This window comes from Chrysochloris asiatica, unplaced genomic scaffold (genome assembly GCF_000296735.1).
Source record: "Chrysochloris asiatica unplaced genomic scaffold, ChrAsi1.0 scaffold00141, whole genome shotgun sequence".
NCBI classification, from domain to species: domain Eukaryota; kingdom Metazoa; phylum Chordata; class Mammalia; order Afrosoricida; family Chrysochloridae; genus Chrysochloris; species Chrysochloris asiatica.
The window spans coordinates 4,366,057-4,374,260 of NW_006408659.1; the positions used below are offsets into that span (position 1 = coordinate 4,366,057).

Below are 8,204 nucleotides of genomic sequence, written 5' to 3' on the forward strand. Positions count from 1 at the left end.
AACAAGATGGATTGCCGCAGCTGTAGCAATGATTGTGAGGTTGGCCCAGGACCAGGCAGTGTTTTGTTCTGTTTTGCATAGGGTCACTATGCCATACTGACTCGATGGCACCTACGACAACAACATCAGACAGTAAGGAGCTTATGTGGTGTAGTGATTAAAGCCCTAGGATGCTAACTGATATGTCAGTAGTTAAAACCCACCAGCTGCTCTGTGCAGGGAAAGAGTGGGGAGGAGATGTACAAGTCGTTGGAGTATGTAAAGATTTGCTATTGTGTGCCCTCTGGAACACAGGTCTAGTCTGACACCAGTGGGGTCACCATGAGTTGGAACTGACTTGACAGGAACTGGTTAGCACATGAGCCAATTCCTGTACTCAGATATTTTGTGAATCTCTCCTTTCTTTCTTTTACTCTTTCTACCATAAAGTGTTGATCTCTTGGGATCTACTAGTTTTTATTTTCTTGTTTCACTATACAGAGATTTACAACTTTATCTTTAATATCACACTATCCTTATAATGTTGTTGTTGTATGTCATCGTGTTGATTCTGACTCATAGCAACCCTGTATAGGGTTTCTGAGGAGTGGCTGGTGGGTTTGAACCCCCAGTCTTGTGGTTAGCAGTCCAGTGTTTATTCTACAGTGCCACACCAGGGCTAATATTCTCAGTAGGACTCATCCTTAGTATTATTAAACCAAGGGAATTAAGCCCAGTGCTGGAAGCAGACTGCAATGTTTTTCTATTTTGGATCAACTGATGAGTTATAACCATCAACCTTTTGGCTAGTGGCCAAGGACTTTATCCATTGTGCCATGGGCCTCCTTTTAATATATCGTCATATCAAATCCACTGCTGATAAGTCTATTCGTACTCATAGTGATCCTCTAGGACAGAGAAGAACGCTCCACAGGGTTTCTGAAGTTGTAAATCTTTACGGAAGTAGACTCATCTGTCTCCAGCAGAGTGATTGGTCTTAGCAGCCCAGGATTTAATCCTCTGTGCCACCAGGATTCCTTATTCTTACTGTTAGTATAAGTTATTTTATGATGCTTTAGTTTCTTTCATAGTTGTAACTATTTTTATGATGCTAACTAATGTAGTGGCACTGCAGGATAATATGCTGCACCGCAAGGTCAGTTTGAGCTGCAAAGTTGGTGGTTCAAACTCAACAGCTGCTCCTTGCAAACCCTATACAGTATTGCTATGAGTTGGAACCAACTTGACCGCACTTAACAGCAACAACTACTACTGACTCAGGAGTTCTGGTGTGGTACTGAAGGATAAACACTAGACTGAAAGGTCAGTGTGAACTTTAAAGCTGGGGGTTCAAATCTGCCAGCTGCTCCTTGGAACCCCTATGCTGGGCCACTATGAGAGGGAGTATATTTGACAATACTAAATCAAAATTAATCAAAACTGACTAAAGATACAATAATCTCTACATTTGATTAAAAAGTATATTTGAGGGTCATCTGAGACACAATGAATACTTCACAAAGAAGAGTCTGTCCTTTGCCTGTAGGTCATTAAACAAATCAGGATTCTGAGAATTAAGTCCCATGTAATGGTGTTATTACTTTGATGTTTCTCTTTTCCTTCCTTACAAAATGGAATACTTTGGTTATCAGAAGTGGCTTTTCTTATTTTTTCTGTATATGTCATAATCGGAATAAAAATGGCATTCATAGAGATTTCTTTCGGAGCCACTGTAAAACACTCCGTCGTGGGTCTCTGTCAAGATATCTGAAAACTTTTTCTTGGCTTCTGGCTTTGAACAAAGTTTTAGAGTAACAACAAGGCTTCATTGTGCCCTGAAATTTCTGTAAGGCAACATTCATTCAAGTGTTGATCTGTATTTCACCATCCAAGAATAACAACAGTTATTTATATAATTTTATCCACGTTTCTGTAGTTTCCTATCCATTTCACCCTTTCCCCCTGCCCCTGCGGAAACACTGTAGCTTGTTTGGGGTGGGGGTGGGGTTGCTGTACAGAGTATATACACATACAGACATTTCTCTTTTTTTCTGATCTTGGCTTGCAATAGACAGACGGGGCCTATTTCTTACTATTATTTAAACATTTGCAATGCACTGGTCACTTAGTGTCATTTTGAAATAATAGATAACGGGTCTGAAAGGATATGTTTATTGACCTGAAAGTCAGCTCCATTCAATGTAAGTTAGGGTGACCATATAAGACTCACTTCTGTGATAAAATGTATAGCCTTAAGTGGTTTGAGAAAAACGAATGCCCAGGAATTTCAGCTGGAATCACTACCCAAGTCTACCCAAACCCATATGATTTCCAGTAGAGTTGGAATTTTCTATGCTTTCTAATGGCCATCTGAGTCCATAAGATTGTTCAGTACCCACTGAGAAAGTTTGCCAATGGCTTGACTAGAGTCTTGTGGGATATAAATATTCATGTCCTTATGCTAATAGATGGCACCCAAGGTATGCTGCTCTTGTGTGGTGTCGAGTCAGTTCTGATTCCTAGCAACCCTGTTGTCAAGAGTGGCTGGTGGGTTTGAATTGCTGACCTTGAGATTAGTATCCCAGTGCTTAACCTATAACATCATGTTGTTGTTGTTAAGTACCATAGAATCGGTTCCGACTCATAGTGACCTTGCACAGGCTTTCTGAGGCTGTAAATCTTTATGGGAACAGAACACCTCATCTTTCTCCTGCAGAACCACTGGTAGTTTCAAACTGCCGACCTTGAGGTTAGCAACCCAATTCATAACCACTATGCTACCAGAGCTCCTACCAGGGCTCCAACACAGCTCTTTTAGCTTAAAGTCCCTAAAATGTATAAAGTATTAAACACAGTTTTGTATTAAATGGAGTCTAACAATGGTGTGCGTATATACTACAGGTTTATGTAACAATTTTGTTAGTCATGGCTACATCTTTTCTTTGTTCTGTGGCAGAGCTGATAGATGAGGAGAAAGAGGTAGGACTGCATCTGAGATCATTAATACTATGTTGATTTACTTAATGAGAAGACTGGATAGCAGAGTAAGTTATAATGTCTAGAAGAATCCTGATGTGGTATTGTAGGATAAGCACTAGATTGCTAACCACAAGGTCAGCAGGTCAAACCCACATAACTGGTTCTCGGAAACCCTATGCAGGGTCATTGAGTTGGATCAGACAAGACAGAACTTAATAACAGCCACACAATGGAAGAGTGAAATGAATCCAGGTAATTCATTGTTATTATTAAAATGTACCTCATTAGAGAAAGAAAATGTAACAGGAATGAAGACCGTAAGTAGCATACTCACATTGGTGGTGCCACTGTGTAACCAGATAAACACCTACCGGGTAGAGGTAAGAGGTGTAGGCAGAACCGATGAAGCCCCTAGTAGGGGTAGTGCTGAGATTGAGCCAGGACAATCAGGACATTAGACCAAGAGAACATTTTCAGTCTAAAATGGATTAACAAAATTATATACTGAGGAAGTCAGCAACTCAGTGTGGTTGTGTCTTAAATTTGGGTTCTCCTAGAAGCAGACCAAGTGAAACAATGATGTAAGTGCAAGTTGTTGCTCTGGACTTCAAATCACAAAGGTTGGCAGTTCAAACCCACCATCTTCTTCTTGAAAACTCTATAGAGGATTGTTATGAGTCAGAACCGACTGACTTAAGAACAAGAGTTCATTTGGGCAGCGAAGAGAATACTTGTAGAGGAGTTGGGAAGCAGGACAAGACAGGGAAGGAAGCAGACTAAGGAAGGGCATGCTATCCAACAACTAAAATTATGGACAACTGAAGTTTAATCCTTCTGGGAAATTCTGAGAGCTCATGTAGAACATTTGCCTAGTCTACCCAAGGGGGTGAGGAAACTGAAGTATGTACACCTCAACATCCCTGATACTTCCATTCAGCTGTGTGGTTAGTAATTCAAACGCCAGGAGCATGAAAAAATAAAGAAAGAAAGAAAAAAAAGCCACAGGCAAAAAAATTAAGGTGTTGATAGTTGGAAAACTCAAGTCCTGGTTAGGATTGTCTGAAAGTTTGCACCAACAAATGAAAGATCTCAGAGAGAGCAACTAAATGGAGGATAGGAAGACAAGATGGGACAGATCATCTTCTGGAACGCCTTCCCTGTTACTCCCAGGTGCCCACCAAAGCCACCACTCAGATAATAGCAAGACAGGGAAAAGAGTCTAGAGGTCAACAAGTAGAAGCTGTTAACACGTTACGGGAGTTCAAACCTCCTCTAAGATTCTCTACAATAGCATGTGAATGGTTTCTGGAATTGAGTGCAATTACCAGGATGTAACTGGGATCTGAGCAAAGACGATGAGATTAGGAGTCAAGTGACCCAGGCTAGTGCCTGAATGCTGCCATATGCTAGTCCTATACTTGGGGATGTCTCAGTCTGCTCTTTTGTTTTTATTTTTCTTATGTAGAATGAGAATCATAAAGCATCAATCTTACTTCCAAAAGTTTTTTTTAAAAAGTATGATAATTTTGGCATATAACCCCAAACACATTGCTACCAAGTTGCTTCTGACTCCTAGCGACACTTAGGGCAGTGTAGAACAGTTCCATAGGATTTCCAAGGCTGTAAATCTTTATGGAAGCAGAGGGTCACATCTTTCTACTGCAGAGTGATTGATGGACTTGAACTGCTGATCTTTTAGTTAATAGTTGAGCTCTTTAGCCACTGCACCACCAGGGACTCTTTTTATATATGAAATCCTTTGTAAATTATAAATTACCATGCAAATTTTGCTAATTATGATTAATTTGCATTGCTGCCTTAAAATACCACCAAGTCTACTGTCTACATCCCATAAACTGACTTTATGGGAAGAGATGTTTGAACTTAGCCACATATTTTTCCTTTAAACTGATTTGTTTGTATAACCACAGCCTAAGATGCAAAATAAACTTTAGGTGACCAATTAAGATGACTAGATTGTCACATTTAGCCTGGAGTGCCACATCAAAACATGGAAAATATGTGTACAACCAATTTATAGATGGTTGAGAAATGAACAGTCAATTGATTTAAAGAAGGCAACTTTTTTTATATACTTTGAAAAAAATTGTTTTAAAGAGATGTCTAACTTGCTCCTAAAAAGTTTCTCACATTATGTATTTCTTGATTTCAGAATGAAAAATTTTGAAGCCAATGATTTAGCGTTTTCTCCTAAGGAAAATTTTGGAGACAACAGTGGGCTTGCTGCTTATGTGGCTAAAGCCATAGACCCATCTATCAGCTGGGAGGACATTAAATGGCTGAGAACACTGACATCATTGCCAATTGTTGCCAAAGGCATTCTGAGAGGTTTGCTTCTGTTTTTATTTGAGTCGGTGCAGATTTTATAATCCTATGCGGTCGTGTCATTTTAAAAGAAAATAATTAACCAGAAAAAACATAACCTGGTAATCAAAAGGGATATTTAATCTCTTGACATATTGTCAGTAACTCATTCATCTCTCAAGCATTAACTGTGTAACTCTTCAGATATCGTTTCAGCTCTCTGCTCCTGAACTTCCTCAGCTGTCAATGTATAGGTTCCTTCTAGCTTCCACTGTCAAAAAACAAAAAACAAAACAAAACAAAAACGGCTTAAAAAGGAGAGAGATACTTTATCTCTCAATGTTCCTTTTCTATCTTAGTGAACACATTGTTGTTTTGACTCATAGCGACCCTGTATAGAATTTCTGAGGAGCAACTGTTAGGTTTGGACTTCCAACCTTGTGGTTAGCAGTTCATTGCTTATCCTATAGCTCCAGTACACATTTCCCCCTTTTTAAGTAATGGGATAGTTCTACTCTGGTATAGGGTCAAGGTGAGTTGAAATCAACTCATTGGCAATGTTTGGGATTTGTTGTTCTTCTTAAGTAATATTCTGCAGGGAAGCTTGATTCTCATGAACTAGGAAGCTACCTTTGTCCAAGTACTGAGAAGCCATTGTCTTATGCTAGAGATGCCACTGACTCAGGGAGCTTGATAGACATAGCCCATATATGAGCATAATACTATAACAAGCTTACCTTCTTAAGAACCCTCTCTCCTTTTCTAACTCCTCCAGTTTGCTCCCTCTCTGAACTAACAGCTTGCACTACTTTTTGAGTGTTATGACTCCTACATCACCTCTTTATAGAGGTTCTCTGACTAGGATATCCTCAGGTGCCATTAAGTTTTGAAGGACCTTCACAGTTTCTCCAGCATCCATATATATTTAAATCTCACAGGGAGAAACCAATGATTATAATAATGTTGGAGTGTAGATGTAGTCATCCACAAAAATGTTTTCTTGCCTTTGAAACATATATTTTTAGGTACAGCTGTATAACTACCACACACACAGGCATATACACACATATTTCAACTGAAATGCTTGACCAAGTGACTCTGGGATGAGAGATTTTATTAATTTATTCCCTAGGTCATGACAAGGATTTAGAATCAATACTTTTTCATGGGATTCATTTGAATATGTGTGACAGGGGCCCTATTTTTAAATACTACTTTAACTGTTAAGGAGCTCTGGTAGCATAGCGGTTGAATCAAGCTGTTATTCTCAAAAGTGAGCAGTTTAAACCTACCAGCCATTCAGCAGAAGAAAGATGAGGCTTTCTGCTCCCATGAAGATTTATTGCCTTGGAAACTGTATGCAGGGTCACTGTGAGTCAGACCTGACTCCACGGCATACCGCCACCATTACTTTAACTGTTTAATCTTTGTAGATACAGAAATGAAACTCATAAAAGTTAGTAATGGACCCAATGATATGTAGTGAAGATGTGTTTGGAGCCAGATCTGTGCTTTTAAAAACATATTGTTATGTTGTTTCCTGTTAATCATTATAGTAGTTTAATGTTGTTGTTTATTATACTGTATTTGAAAAAGTATATCCTGGTATTGAAGTCCTGGTTGTGCTGTGGGTTAATGCATTGGACTGCAAAGTCATTTGAACTTCAAGGTTGCTGGAAACCCTATACAGGGTCACTATGGGTTGGAATCGACTCCATGGCACTTAACAACAACAACAACATCCTAGTATTAAAGATTCCCTTAAACAATAGTTTCACTTACATTACTTGCATACATATTGTCATTCATGAGCATTAGCGCTACTTCCTGTAATCACACTGAATTATAGGTACTAAAAAACATTAACCTGACTTATTGCCTGTTTATTCATTCATTCATTCATTCATTAATTCATCCATTCACTTATTCACTCACTCAATGACTTACTCTGTAAACATTTATCATGCTTACTGTGTGCTAAGTTAGAAGGCAAATAATGAGAGTAATTATAAGTCATTGACTGAAAGGAGAGTCTATTCATATATATATATATATGGCATATACACATAAACACACATACATATGTATAACATTTTGAGCTCAATAAATGTTAAAGTTGCTGAGACAGAAATTTATGCAAAATATAGTAGAGGCTTAAATAGAGAATAGATAGTTCTAACAGTGAGTTGGAAACATTTTCACTTCAGAATATAATATGATGCTTGAATTTTACCTTGACTTTAGATCAATAGATTTTGTTTCTGACCGAAACACTGACAAATTAAATCAAACAATGGGCAACAATTTATAAAATATGCCAACTATTCTGGAGAATCTAGACTTTATTAGAAGGTGGTTAAGTATTAATAAACATCTATATCAAGGAAACAATTTCATAAGATTAGCTTTTTAGGAAAAGAAAAAAAAGCCTTCTAAAACATACCAAATGGAAGTTTCTGTTAGGTATCAAGTTAATTCTAACTCCTAGCTACCATATGCACTACAAAATGAAACTCTACCCACTCCTGGTCACACACCATCCTCACAACGATTGTAATACTTCATCCTGTTCTTTCAGCCACTGTCTCATTCATCTCATTGCCAGGGGCCAGGTCGTGGAGGGGGGAACTCTTCCTTTTTTCTCTGACCCTCTACCTTTCTAGGCACGATGTTCTTTTCCAGGGACTGACCCATTCTGATGACATGTCCAAAGTACAAAATCTCACCATCTTCCCTTCTATACAGCATTTTGACTGTACTTCTTCCAAGACAGGTTTATTTGTTCTCTGGCAGTCAACGGTACTTTCAATATTCTTTGCCAGCATCATAATTTAAATGTATTAATTCTTCTCTGGTCTTTCTTATTCATTGTCTAACTTTCACAAGTGTATGTTGTTGTTGTTGTCAGGTGCCATCGAGTC

The 8,204-nt window shown here is 38.5% G+C and overlaps 1 protein-coding gene across 1 annotated transcript in view; it reads left to right on the forward strand.

Moving 5' to 3' along the window:
• The window catches only part of HAO1 (hydroxyacid oxidase (glycolate oxidase) 1), a 92,979-nt gene that overhangs the window by 51,497 nt on the left and 33,278 nt on the right, over positions 1-8,204 (forward strand). The gene's annotated exons all lie outside the window — the stretch shown is intronic.